The sequence below is a fragment of the Eschrichtius robustus genome, chromosome 1, assembly GCF_028021215.1.
Source record: "Eschrichtius robustus isolate mEscRob2 chromosome 1, mEscRob2.pri, whole genome shotgun sequence".
Taxonomy (NCBI): domain Eukaryota; kingdom Metazoa; phylum Chordata; class Mammalia; order Artiodactyla; family Eschrichtiidae; genus Eschrichtius; species Eschrichtius robustus.
Genome location: NC_090824.1, coordinates 118,053,549 through 118,066,854, shown reverse-complemented (window position 1 = coordinate 118,066,854; position 13,306 = coordinate 118,053,549). Strand labels below are relative to the sequence as shown.

The 13,306-nt window shown below is 39.1% G+C and overlaps 1 protein-coding gene across 5 annotated transcripts in view; it reads right to left on the bottom strand.

Moving 5' to 3' along the window:
- TEX9 (testis expressed 9) overlaps positions 1-13,306 on the bottom strand; it is a 227,406-nt gene that overhangs the window by 143,651 nt on the left and 70,449 nt on the right. The gene's annotated exons all lie outside the window — the stretch shown is intronic.

Here is a 13,306-nt window from a genome sequence, read left to right as displayed (position 1 = left end):
AAAGGGGGCTGGGTGCTGGAAAGTGGGGTTTGCAGCGTGGACCCAGGGAAGGGACAGCTGTTGGCTGTGAAAAGACAGCCTGAAGGGACAGGAGTAAGAAACTCCACAACTGGGTAAGTCTGCAGAAAAAGCCTGAGATACTATAAAAGCAAGGGGTCATTGTCAAGTGATGTGCAAGGGGCAGAGCCGCCATTATAAGACCTTTTCCCAACCCCCAACTGCCAGCTTCTTCAGCCTCTGCGGGCACGGGGAGGAGCTCCCATCTGAGCAGGCCCACTCCCCCCACCGGGCCAGGGTCTCCTCTGCCTGCGTGGGTTCTGGGGGCCTGAGCACTGCCCATCCCAAAGCCTCCTTGGGAATCAGGCCTGGGCGCCCCTGCCTGGGACGAGAGTCTGCAGATGCTGGAGGGGGCTGAGTGCTAAAGCGTGGGGCTGGGAGAACGAATCCAGGGAGAGGAATGCTGTGGGCTGTGCAGATACAGCAGAGGGGATGGGAGTGAGGGGAGGCGTGGCCAGGAATGCCCCTAGAGGAAGAGTAGGCTGCCTGGAAAGCGAGGCACCATTGTTGAGAGGCACGAGGTGGGGGGGCTGCCCCTGCTCCCATTTGCCAGCACCACAGTCTATTCCAACTGTTTGCTGGACCCGTTGCTGCAGGCAACTTGCAGACACCTCAGTTGTGGCCCCAGTACCCAGGCCCCAACATGAGTGAGAAAGGGTGCCCCAAGCAGCCGCTGCTTTTGCTCTCTCCTGCCTGGGCAAGGAACAGACCCCTGAGGGCGGTGCACACAGAGAGGTGGGGTCAAAACCAAAACTGAGCTTCAGGGGCGGTGCGACTAAGGAAGAGAAATGGAAATCTTTCCATGCACCTGCACAAGCTGTGTATTAAACCCCCGATGTCGGCTGCGAAAATCCTGCATCTGTGGAATACCTGAACAAACAATGAGTGTTTCAACAGTTGAGACCAGTCTAGCCTTCGAAGCACTGGACTCTGGGGACAAGTACACTCAGGAATCGGGCCAGGTCAGAGTCTGTGCTGGCTCCACAGTTCCCACAGCAGGTCCAGAGACCTACCTAGAGGTATTGGAGGGCCTCCTGAGGAGGCGGGGATTGGCTCTGGGTCACTGTGGGAGCAAGGACACTGACAGAGGAGGCCCCAGGAGAATATTTTTAGTACTAATATTATTTTTTTGTTTTGTTTTGCTCAGCTGTTGGTGTTGTTGCTTTTATTATATTTTATCTTTTATTTTTGAGTTTTATTCTTATATTCTTAATCTTTTTTCAAAACATATCATTTTAAATTTTTCTATTTTTACTTTACTTTTGTTGCTTTCTGGTTTTTTCCTTGCTTTTGTTCTTTGTTATCTGTTTTTTATTTCTTTTTTTTCATTTTTTTTTTTTTTTAGTTATTTCTGAGATATACATTTTAAAGTAATAACTAGAATTATGACTTATAACATTATACCAGAACATATAAGATTTTTAGAAATTTCATGTAATGCCTGAAACATTTATATTAACATATTTCCATACAAATAACCCAAAGAAAGTTTAGTATCGGTTGTTTTTTTGTTTGTTTGTTTGTTTATACTGCAGGTTCTTATTAGTCATCAATTTTATACACATCAGTGTATACATGTCAATCCCAATTGCCCAATTCAGCACACCACCATCCCCACCCCACCGCGGTTTTCCCCCCTTGGTGTCCATACATTTGTTCTCTTCATCTGTGTCTCAACTTCTGCCCTGCAAACCGGTTCATCTGTACCATTTTTCTACATTCCACATACATGCGATTATATATGATATTAGTTTTCCTCTTTCTGACTTACTTCACTCTGTATGACAGTCTCTAGATCCACCCACGTCTCTACAAATGACCCAATTTCGTTCCGTTTTATGGCTGAGTAATATTCCATTGTATATATGTACCACATCTTCTTTATCCATTTGCCTGTTGATGGGCATTTAGCTTGCTTCCATGACTTGACTATTGTAAATAGTGCTGCAATGAACATTGGGGTGCACGTGTCTTTTTGAATTATGGTTTTCTCTCGGTATACGCCCGGTAGTGGGATTGCTGGGTCATATGGTAAGTGTATTTTTAGTTTTTTAAGGAACCTTCATACTGTTCTCCATAGTGGCTGTATCAATTTACATTCCCACCAACAGTGCAAGAGGGTTCCCTTTTATCCACACCCTCCCCAGCATTTGTTGTTTGTAGATTTTCTGATGATGCCCATTCTAACTGGTGTGAGGTGATACCTCATTGTAGTTTTGATTTGCATTTCTCTAATAATTAGTGATGTTGAGTAGCTGTTCATGTGCTTCTTGGCCAGCTGTATGTCTTCTTTGGAGAAATGTCTATTTAGGTCTTCTGCCCATATTTTGATTGAATTGTTTGTTTTTTTAATATTGAGCTGCAGGAGCTGTTTATATACTTTGGAGATTAATCCTTTGTTGATTCGTTTGCAAATATTTTCTCCCATTCTGAGGGTTGTGTTTTCATCTTTTTTGCAGTTTCCTTTCCTTTGCAAAACCTTTAAGTTTCATTAGGTCCCATTTGTTTATTTTTGTTTTTATTTCCATTACCCTAGGAGGTGGATCAAAAAAAGATCTTGCTGTGATTTATGTCAAAAAGTGTTCTTCCTATGTTTTCCTCTAAGACTTTTAGAGTGTCCAGTCCTACATTAAGGTCTCTAATCCATTTCAAGTTTATTTTTGTGTATGGTGTTAGGGAGTGTTCTAATTTCATTCTTTTACATGTAGCTGTCCAGTTTTCCCAGCACCACTTATTGAAGAGACTGACTTTTTTCCATTGTATATCCTGCCTCCTTTGTCATAGATTAGTTGACCGTAGGTGCGTGGGTTTATCTCTGGGCTTTCTATCTTGTTCCATCGATCTATATTTTTGTTTTTGTGCCAGTACCATAATGTCTTGATAACTGTAGCTTTGTAGTATAGTCTGAAGTCAGGAAGTCTGATTCCTCCAGCTCGGTTTTTTTCCCTCAGGATTGCTTTGGCTATTCGGGGTCTTTTGTGTCTCCATACAAATTTTAAGATTTTTTTGTTCTAGTTCTGTAAAAAATGTCATTGGTAATTTGATAGAGATTGCATTGAATCTGTAGATAGCTTTAGATAGTATAGTCATTTTCACAATATTGATTCTTCCAATCCAAAAACATGGGATATCTCTCCATCTGTTGGTATCATCTTTAATTTTTTTCAGCAATGTCTTATAGTTTTCTGCATACAGGTATTTTGTCTCCCTAGGTAGGTATATTCCTAGGTATTTTATTCTTTTTATTGCAGTGGTAAATGGGAGTGTTTCCTTAATTTCTCTTTCAGATTTTTCACCATTAATGTATAGGAATGCAAGAGATTTCTGTGCATTAATTTTGTATCCTGCAACTTTACCAAATTCATTGATTAGCTCTAGTAGTTTTCTGGTGGTATCTTTAGGATTCTCTATGTATAGTATCATGTCACCTGCAAACAGTGACAGTTTTACTTCTTCTTTTCCAATTTGTATTCCTTTTATTTCTTTTTCTCTCTGATTGCTGTGGCTAGGACTTCCAAAACTATGTTGAATAATAGTGGCGAGAGTGGACATCCTTGTCTTGTTCCTGATCTTAGAGGAAATGCTTTCAGTTTTTCACCGTTGAGAATGATGTTTGCTGTGGGTTTGTCATATATGGCCTTTATTATGTTGAGGTAGCTTTCCTCAATGCCCAATTTCTGGAGAGTTTTATCATAAATGGGTGTTCAATTTTGTCAGAAGCTTTTTCTGCATCTATTGAGATGATCATATGGTTTTTATTCATCTATTTGTTAATATGGTTTATCACATTGATTGATTTGTATATATTGAAGAATCGTTGCATTCCTGGGTTAAATCCCACTTGATCATGGTGTATGACCCTTTTAATGTGTTGTTGGATTCTGTTTGCTAGTATTTTGTTCAGGGTTTTTGTATCTATATTCATCAGTGATATTGGTCTGTAATTTTCTTTTTTTGTAGTATTTTTGTCTGGTTTTGGTATCAGGGTGATGGTGGCCTCATAGAATGAGTTTGGGAGTGTTCCTTCCTCTGCAATTCTTTGGAAGACTCTGAGAAGGATGGGTGTTAGCTCTTCTCTAAATGTTTGATAGAATTCACCTGTGAAGCCATCTGGTCCTGGACTTTTGTTTGTTGGAAGATTTTTTAATTACAGTTTCAATTTCATTACTTGTGATTGGTCTGTTCATATTTTCTATTTCTTCCTGGGTCAGTCTTAGAAGGTTATACCTTTCTAAGAATTTGTCCATTTCTTCCAGGTTGTCCATTTTATTGGCATAGAGTTGCTTGTAGTAGTCTCTTAGGATGCTTTGTATTTCTGCCGTGTCTGTTGTAACTTCTCCTTTTTCATTTCTAAATTTATTGATTTGAGTCTTCTCCCTCTTTTTCTTGATGAGTCTGGCCAATGGTTTATCAAATTTGTTTATCTTCTCAAAGAAGCAGCTTTTAGTTTTATTGATCTTTGCTATTGTTTTCTTTGTTTCTATTTCATTTATTTCTGCTCCGATCTTTATGATTTCTTTCCTTCTACTAAATTTGGGTTTTGTTTGTTCTTCTTTCTCTAGTTCCTTTAGGTGTAAGGTTTGATTGTTTATTTGAGATTTTTCTTATTTCTTGAGGTAGGCTTGTATTCCTATAAAATTCACTCTTACAACTGCTTTTGCTACATCCCATAGGTTTTGGATCTTCGTGTTTTCATTGTCAGTTCTCTCTGGGTATTTTTTGATTTCCTCTTTGATTTCTTCAGTGATCTCTTGGTTACTTAGTAATGTATTGTTTAGCCTCCATGTGTTTGTGTTTTTTATGTTTTTTTCCCTGTAATTGATTTCTAATGTCATAGTGTTGTGGTCAGAAAAGATGCTTGATATGATTTCAATTTTCTTAAATTTACTGAGGCTAGATTTCTTACCCAAGATGTGATCTATCCTGGAGAATGTTCCATGCGCACTTGAGAAGAAAGTGTAATCTGCTGTTTTTGGTAGGAATGTCCTATAAATATCAATTAAACCTATGTGGTCTATTGTGTCATTTAAAGCTTGTGTTTCCTTATTAATTTTCTGTTTGGATGATCTGTCCATTGGTGTAACTGAGGTGTTAAAGTCCCCCACTATTATTGTGTTACTGTCGATTTCCTCTTTTTTAGCTGTTAGCAGTTGCCTTATGTATTCAGGTGCTCCTATGTTGGATGTCATATATATTTATAATTTTTCTTTCTTCTCCTTGGATTGATCCCTTGATCATTTTGTAGTGTCCTTCCTTGTCTCTTGTAACATTCTTTATTTTAAAGTCTATTTTGTCTGATATGAGTATTGCTACTACAGATTTCTTTTGATTTCCATTTGCATGGAATATCTTTTTCCATCCTCTCACTTTCAGCTTGTATGTGTCCCTAGGTCTGAAGTGGGTCTTCTGTAGACAGCATATATATGGATCTTGTTTTTGTATCCATTCAGCGAGCCTGTGTCTTTTGTTTGGAGCATTTAATCCTTTCACGTTTAAGGTAATTATTGATATGTATGTTCCTATTATCATTTTCTTAGTTGTTTCGCGTTTGTTTTTGTAGGTTCCTTTCTTCTCTTGTGTTTCCCACTTAGAGAAGTTCCTTTAGCACTTGTTGTAGAGCTGGTTTGGTGGTGCTGAATTCTCTTAGCTTTTGCTTGTCTGTAAAGCTTTTGAGTTCTCCATTGAATCTGAATGAGATCCTTTCTGGGTAGAGTAATCTTGGTTGTAGGTTCTTCCCTTTCATCACTTTAAATATGTCATGCCACTCCCTTCTGGCTTGTAGAGTTTCTGCTGAGAAATCAGCTGTTAATCTTATGGGAGTTCCCTTGTTTGTTATTTGTCGTTTTTCCCTTGCTGATTCCAATAATTTTTCGTTCTCTTTAATTTTTGCCAATTTGATTACTATGTGTCTCGGCGTGTTTCTCCTTGGGTTTATCCTGTATGGGACTCTCTGCACTTCTTGGACTTTGGCGGCTATTCCATTTCCCATGTTAGGGAAGTTTTCGACTATAATCTCTTCAAATATTTTCTCAGGTCCTTTCTCTCTCTCTTCTCCTTCTGAGACTCCTATAATGAGAATGTTCTTGCGTTTAATGTTGTCCCAGACGTCTCTTAGGCTGTCTTCATTTCTTTTCATTCTTTTTTCTTTATTCTGTTCTGCAGCAGTGAATTCCACCATTCTGTCTTCCAGGTCACTTATCCGTTCTTCTGCCTCAGTTATTCTGCTATTGATTCCCTCTAGTGTAGTTTTCACTTCAGTTATTGTATTGTTCATCTCTGTTTGTTTGTTCTTTAATTCTTCTAGGTCTTTGTTAAACATTTCTTGCATCTTCTCGATCTTTGCCTCCATTCTTTTTCCGAGGTCCTGGATCATCTTCACTATCATTATTCTGAATTCTTTTTCTGGAAGGTTGCCTAGCTCCACTTCATTTCGTTGTTTTTCTGGGGTTTTACCTTGTTCCTTCATCTGGTATATAGCCCTCTGCCTTTTCATCTTTCCTATCTTTCTGTGAATGTGGTTTTTGTTCCACAGGCTGCAGGATTGTAGTTCTTCTTGCTTCTGCTGTCTGCCCTCTGGTGGTTGAGGCTATCTTAGAGGTCTGTGCAAGTTTCCTGATAGGACGGACTGGTGGTTGGTAGACCTGGCTGTTCTTCTGGTGGGCAGAGCTCTGTAAAACTTTAATCCACTTTTCTGCTGATGGGTGGGGCTGGGTTCCCTCCCTGTTTGTTGTTTGGCCTGAGGTGACCCAGCACTGGAGCCTACCTGGGCTCTTTGGTGGGGCTAATGGTGGACTCTGGGAGGGCTCACACCAAGGAGTATATCCCCGAACTTCTGCTGCCAGTGTCCCTGTCCTCATCGTGAGACACAGCCAGCCCCCACCTCTGCAGGAGACCCTCCAACACTAGCAGGTAGGTCTGGTTCAGTCTCCTATGGGGTCACTGCTCCCTCCCCTGGGCCCCAATGTGCACACTACTTTGTGTGTGCCCTCCAAGAGTGGAGTCTCTGTTTCCCCGAGTCCCCTCCAATCAAATCCCGCTAGCATTTAAAGTCTGATTCTCTGCGGATTCCTCCTCCTGTTCCTGGACCCCCAGGTTGGTAAGCCTGATGTGGGGCTCAGAACCTTCACTCTGGTGGGTGGACTTCTGTGGTATAAGTGTTTTCCAGTTTGTGAGTCACCCACCCAGCAGTTATGGTATTTGATTTTATTGTGATTGCACCCCTCCTACCATCTCACTGTGGCTTCTCCTTTGTCTTTGGATGTGGGGTATCTTTTTTGGTGAATTCCAGTGTCTTCCTGTCCGTGATTGTTCAGCAGTTAGTTGTGATTCCGGTGCTCTAGCAAGAGGGAGTCTTTTTCATGTTTTTTTGTGTATATTTTGTTTTCTTCGTTTTTTTTGTTGTCTGTTTGCTTTCTGTTTTTATTTTTCAGTCTTTGTTTTTGTTAGTTTAGTTCTCCTTGACTGTTCTAATTTTAGAATTCTTTCGTTTTTCTGTTCCCTCGTTTTTTTAAAATTCTTTTTTCTCTTTTTTCTGAGAGTGTGTGTGTGTGCGTCTGTGTGTGTGTGTGTGTGTGTTGTGCTGTTGTTGCTGTTGTTTGTTTGATGTTGTTTTGCTATTTGTCTTGGGTTTTGTTCATCTGTTTGCTTTCTTTAATTTTTACTTTTTTTCTTTCCATTTTTTTCCCTCTCTTTTCTCTCATGTTGCACTGTGCAGCTTGTGGACTCTTGGTTCCCCGGCCAAGGGTCGGGCCTGGGCCTCTGGGGTGGGAGCACAGAGTCCAGGACACTAGACTGCCAGAGAATTCCTTGATCCACGGAATAGTAATCAGCGTGTGTGCTCCCAGATGTATCCACATCAACACCAAGACCAAGTCCCACACAACAGCCTGCAGGCTCCAGTACGAGACACCTCACTTCAAACGACCAGCAAGACAGGAGCACAGCCACAGCCATCAGTAGACAGGCTGCCTAAAGTCGTACTAAGCTCACAAACACCTAAAAGCACACCACCTGAAGAGGCCCTGGTCTTCAGAGGGAAAAGACTCAACTCCACCCACCAGACTGCAGGCACCAGGCCCTCCCACCAAGATGCCTACACAAGCCCCTGGACCAACCTCACTCACCAGGGGGCAGACAAGAGAAGCAAGAGGAACTACAACCCTGTAGCCTGCGGAAAGAAGACCATAAACATAGTAGGTTAGACAAAATGAGATGACAGAGAAATATGTTACATAGGAAGGAGCAAGGTAAAATCCCACAAGACCAAATAAATGAAGAGGAAATAGGCAATCTACATGAAAAAGAATTCAGAGTAATGATAGTAAAGATGATCCAAGATCGCAAAAATAGAATGGAGACATGTGTCGAGAAGATTTACAAGGACCTCGAAGAACTAAAGAACCAACAATCAGTGATGAACAATAACTGAAATGAAAAATACACTAGAAGGAATCAACAGCAGAATAACTAAGGCGGAAGAATGAATAAGTGAGCTGGAAGATAGAATGGTGGAAATAACTGCCAAAGAACAGAAGAAAGAAAAAAGAATGAAAAGAATTGAGGACAGTCTCAGAGACCTCTGGGACAATATTAAATGCACCAACATTCAAATTATAGTGGTCCCAGAAGAAGAAGAGAAAGGGAAAGGGCCTAGGAAAATATTTGAAGAGATTATAGTGGAAAACTTCCCTAACATGGGAAATGAAATAGGCACCCAAGTCCAGGAATTGCACAGAGCCCCAGGCAGGATAAACCCAAGGAGAAATATGCCAAGACACACATGAATCAAACTAACAAAAATTAAATAAAAGAAAAAATATTAAAAGCAGCAAGGGAAAAGCACCAAATAACCTACAATGGAATTCCCATTAGGTTATCAGCTGATTTTTCAGCAGAAACTCTGCATGCCAGAAGGGAGTGGCAGGACATATTTAAAGTGATGAAACGCAAAAACCTACAACCAAGACTACACTACCCAGCGAGGATTTCATTCAGATTTGATGGAGAAATCAAAAGCTTTACAGACGAGCAAAAGCTAAGAGAATTCAGCACCACGAAACCAGCTTTACAACAAATGCTAAAGGAACTTCTCTAGGCGGGAAACACAAGAAAAGAAAGAAGACCTACAAGAACAAACCCAAAACAATTAAGAAAATGGTAATAGGGACATACATATCGATAATTACCTTAAATGTGAATGGATTAAATGCTCCAACCAAAAGATACAGACTAGCTGAATGGATACAAAAACAAGACCAGTATATATGCTGTCTACAACAGACCCACTTCAGACCTAGGGACACATACAGTCTGACAGTGAGGGGATGGAAAAAGATATTCCATGCAAGTGGGAATTAAAAGTAAGCTGGAGTAGCAATACTCATAACAGACAAAATAGACTTTAAAGATTATTACAAGAAAAAAGGAAGGACACTGCATAATGATCAAGGGATCAATCCAAGAAGAAGATATAACAATTGTAAATATCTATGCAGCCCACATAGGAGCACCTCAATACATAAGGGAAATGCTAACAGCTATAAAAGGGGAAATCGACAGTAACACAATAATAGTGGGAGATTTTAACACCCACTTACACCAATGGACACATCATCCAGACAAAATAAATAAGGAAACACAAACTTTAAATGACACAATAGACCATATAGACTTAATTGATATTTATAAGATAGTCCACCTGAAAGTGGCAAAATACAATTTCTTTTCAAGTGCACATGGAACATTTTCCAGGATAGATCACATCTTCTGTCACAAATTAAGCCTTGGTAAATTTAAGAAAACTGAAATCGTATCAAGTATCTTTTCCAACCACAGAGCCATGAGACTAGATATCAATTACTGGAAAAAATCTGTAAAAAATAGCAATACATGGAGGTTAAACAATACACTACTAAATAACCAAGAGGTCACTGAAGAAATCAAAGAGGAAATTAAAAAATACCTAGAAACAAATGACAATGAAAACACGACAACCCAAAAACTATGGGATGCAGCAAAAGCAGTTCTAAGAGGGAAGTTTATAGCAACACAATCCTACCACAAGAAGCAAGAAACATCTCAAATAAACAACCTAACATTACACCTAAAGCAATTAGAGAAAGAAGAACGAAAAAACCCCAAAGATAGCAGAAGGAAAGAAATCATAAAGATCAGATCAGAAATAAATGAAAAAGAAATGAAGGAAACAATTGCAAAGATCAATAAAACTAAAAGCTGGTTCTTTGAGAAGATAAAAAAAATTGATAACCCATTAGCCAGACTCATCAAGAAAAAAAGGGAGAAGACTCAAATCAACAGAATTAGAAATGAAAAAGGACAAGTAACAACTGACACTGCAGAAATACAAAGGATCATGAGAGATTACTACAAGCAACTCTACGCCAATAAAATGGACAACCTGGAAGAAATGGACAAATTCTTAGAAAAGCGCACCCTTCTGAGACTGACCCAGGAAGAAATAGAAAATATAAACAGACCAATCACAAGCACTGAAATTGAGACTGTGATCAAAAATCTTCCAACAAACAAAAGCCCAGGACCAGCTGGCTTCACAGGGGAATTCTGTAAAACATTTAGAGAAGAGCTAACACCTATCCTTCTCAAACTCTTCCAAAATATAGCAGAGGGCGGTACACTTCCCAACTCATTCTACGAGGCCACCATCACCCTGATACCAGAACCAGACAAAGATGTCACAAAGAAAGAAAACTACAGGCCAATAGCACTGATGAACATAGATGTGAAAATCCTGAACAAAATACTAGCAAACAGAATCCAACAGCATATTAAAAGGATCATACACCATGATCAAGGGGGGTTTATGCAGGAATGCAAGGATTCTTCAATATATGCAAATCAATCAATATGATACACCATATTAACAAATTGAAGGAGAAAAACCATATGATCATCTCAATAGATGCAGAAAAAGCTTTCAACAAAATTCAACACCCATTTATGATAAAAACTCTCCAGAAAGTAGGCATAGAGGGAACTTACCTCAACATAATAAAGGCCATATATGATAAACCCACCACCAACATTGTCCTCAATGGTGAAAAACTGAAACCATTTCCACTAAGATCAGGAACACGACAAGGTTGTCCACTCTCACCACCATTATTCAACATAGGTTTGGAAGTTTTAACCACAGCAATCAGAGAAGAAAAAGAAATAAAAGGATTCCAAATCGGAAAAGAAGAAGTAAAGCTGTCACTGCTTGCAGATGACATGATACTATACATAGAGAATCCTAAGGATGCTACAAGAAAACTACTAGAGCTAATCAATGAATCTGGTAAAGTACCAGAATACAAAATTAATGCACAGAAATGTCTTGCATCCCTACACACTAATGATGAAAAATCTGAAAGAGAAATTAAGGAAACACTCCCGTTTACCATTGGAACAAAAAGAATAAAATACCTAGGAATAAACCTACCTAAGGAAGAAAAGAAGTAAAACTCTCACTGTTTGCAGATGACATGCTCCTATACATGGGAAATCCTAAAGATGCCCCCAGAAAACTACTAGAGCTAATCAATGAATTTAGTAAAGTTGAAGGATAGAAAATTAATACACAGAAATCTCTTGCATTCCTAAGCACTAATAACTAAAGATCAGAAAGAGAAATTAAGGAAACAATCCCATTTACCATTGCAACCAAAAGAATAAAATACATAGGAATAAACATACCTGAGGAGGCAAAAGACCTGGACACAGAAAACTATAAGATACTGATGAAAGAAATCAAAGATGACACAAACACATGGAGAAAATACCATGTTCTTGGATTGGAAGAATCAATATTGTGAAAATGACTATACTACCCAAGCAATCTACAAATTCAATGCAATCTCTATCAAATTACCAATGGCATTCTTCCCGTAATTAGAACAAATAATTTTACAGTTTGTATGGAGACACAAAAGACCCCAAATAGCCAAAGCAATCTTGAGAAAGAAAAACAGAACTGGAGGAATCAGTCTCCCTGACTTCAGACTATACTGCAAAGTTACAGTAATCAAGACAGTATGGTATTGGCATAAAAACAGAAATATAGATCAGTGGAACAGGATAGAAAGCCCAGAGATAAATCCACCCACCTATGGTCACCTAATCTATGATAAAGGAGGCAAAAATATACAATAGAGAAAAGATAGCCTCTTCAATAAATGGTGCTGGGAAAACTGGATACCTACATGTAGAAGAATGAAATTACAACACTCCCTACCACCATACACAAAAATACACTCAAAATGGATTAAAGACCTAAATGTAAGGTCAGACACTATAAAACTATTAGAGGAAAACATAGGGAGAACACCCTTTGACATAAATTGCAGCAAGATCTTTTTTGACCCACCTCCCACAGTAATGGAAATAAAAACAAAAATAAACAAATGGGACCTAATGAAACTTAAAAGCTTTTGCACAGCAAAGGAAACCATAAACTAGACAAAGAAACAACCCTCAGAATGGGAGAAAATAATTGCAAACAAAGCAACTGACAAAGGATTAATCACCAAAATATACAAGCAGTTCATGCAGCTCAATATCAAAAAAACAAACAACACAATCCAAAAATGGGCAGAAGACCTAAATAGACATTTCTCAAAAGAAGACATACAGATGGCCAACAAACACATGAAAAGATGCTCAACATCACTAATTATTAGAGAAATGCAAATCAAAACTACAATGAGGTATCACCTCACATCAGTCAGAATGGCCATCATCAAAAAATCTACAAACAATAAATGCTGGAGAGGGTGTGGAGAAAAGGGAACCCTCTTACACTGTTGATGGGAATGTATATTGATACAGCATGGAGAACAGTATGGAGGTTCCTTAAAAAACTAAAAATAGAACTACCATATGAGCCAGCAATCCCACTACTGGGCATATACCCAGAGATAACCAGAATTCAAAAAGACATATGCACTCCAATGTTCATAGCAGCACTATTTACAATAGCCAGGACATGGAAGCAACCTAAATGTCCATCAACAGAGGAATGGATAAAGAAATAGTGGTACATATATACAATGGAATATTACTCAGCCATAAAAAGGAATGAAATTGGGTTATTTGTAGAGACATGGATGGACCTAGAGAGTGTCATACAGAGTGAAGTAAGTCAGAAAGAGAAAAACAAATATCGTATATTAACGCATATATGTGGAATCTAGAAAAATGGTACAGATGACCTTATTTGCCAAGCAGAAAT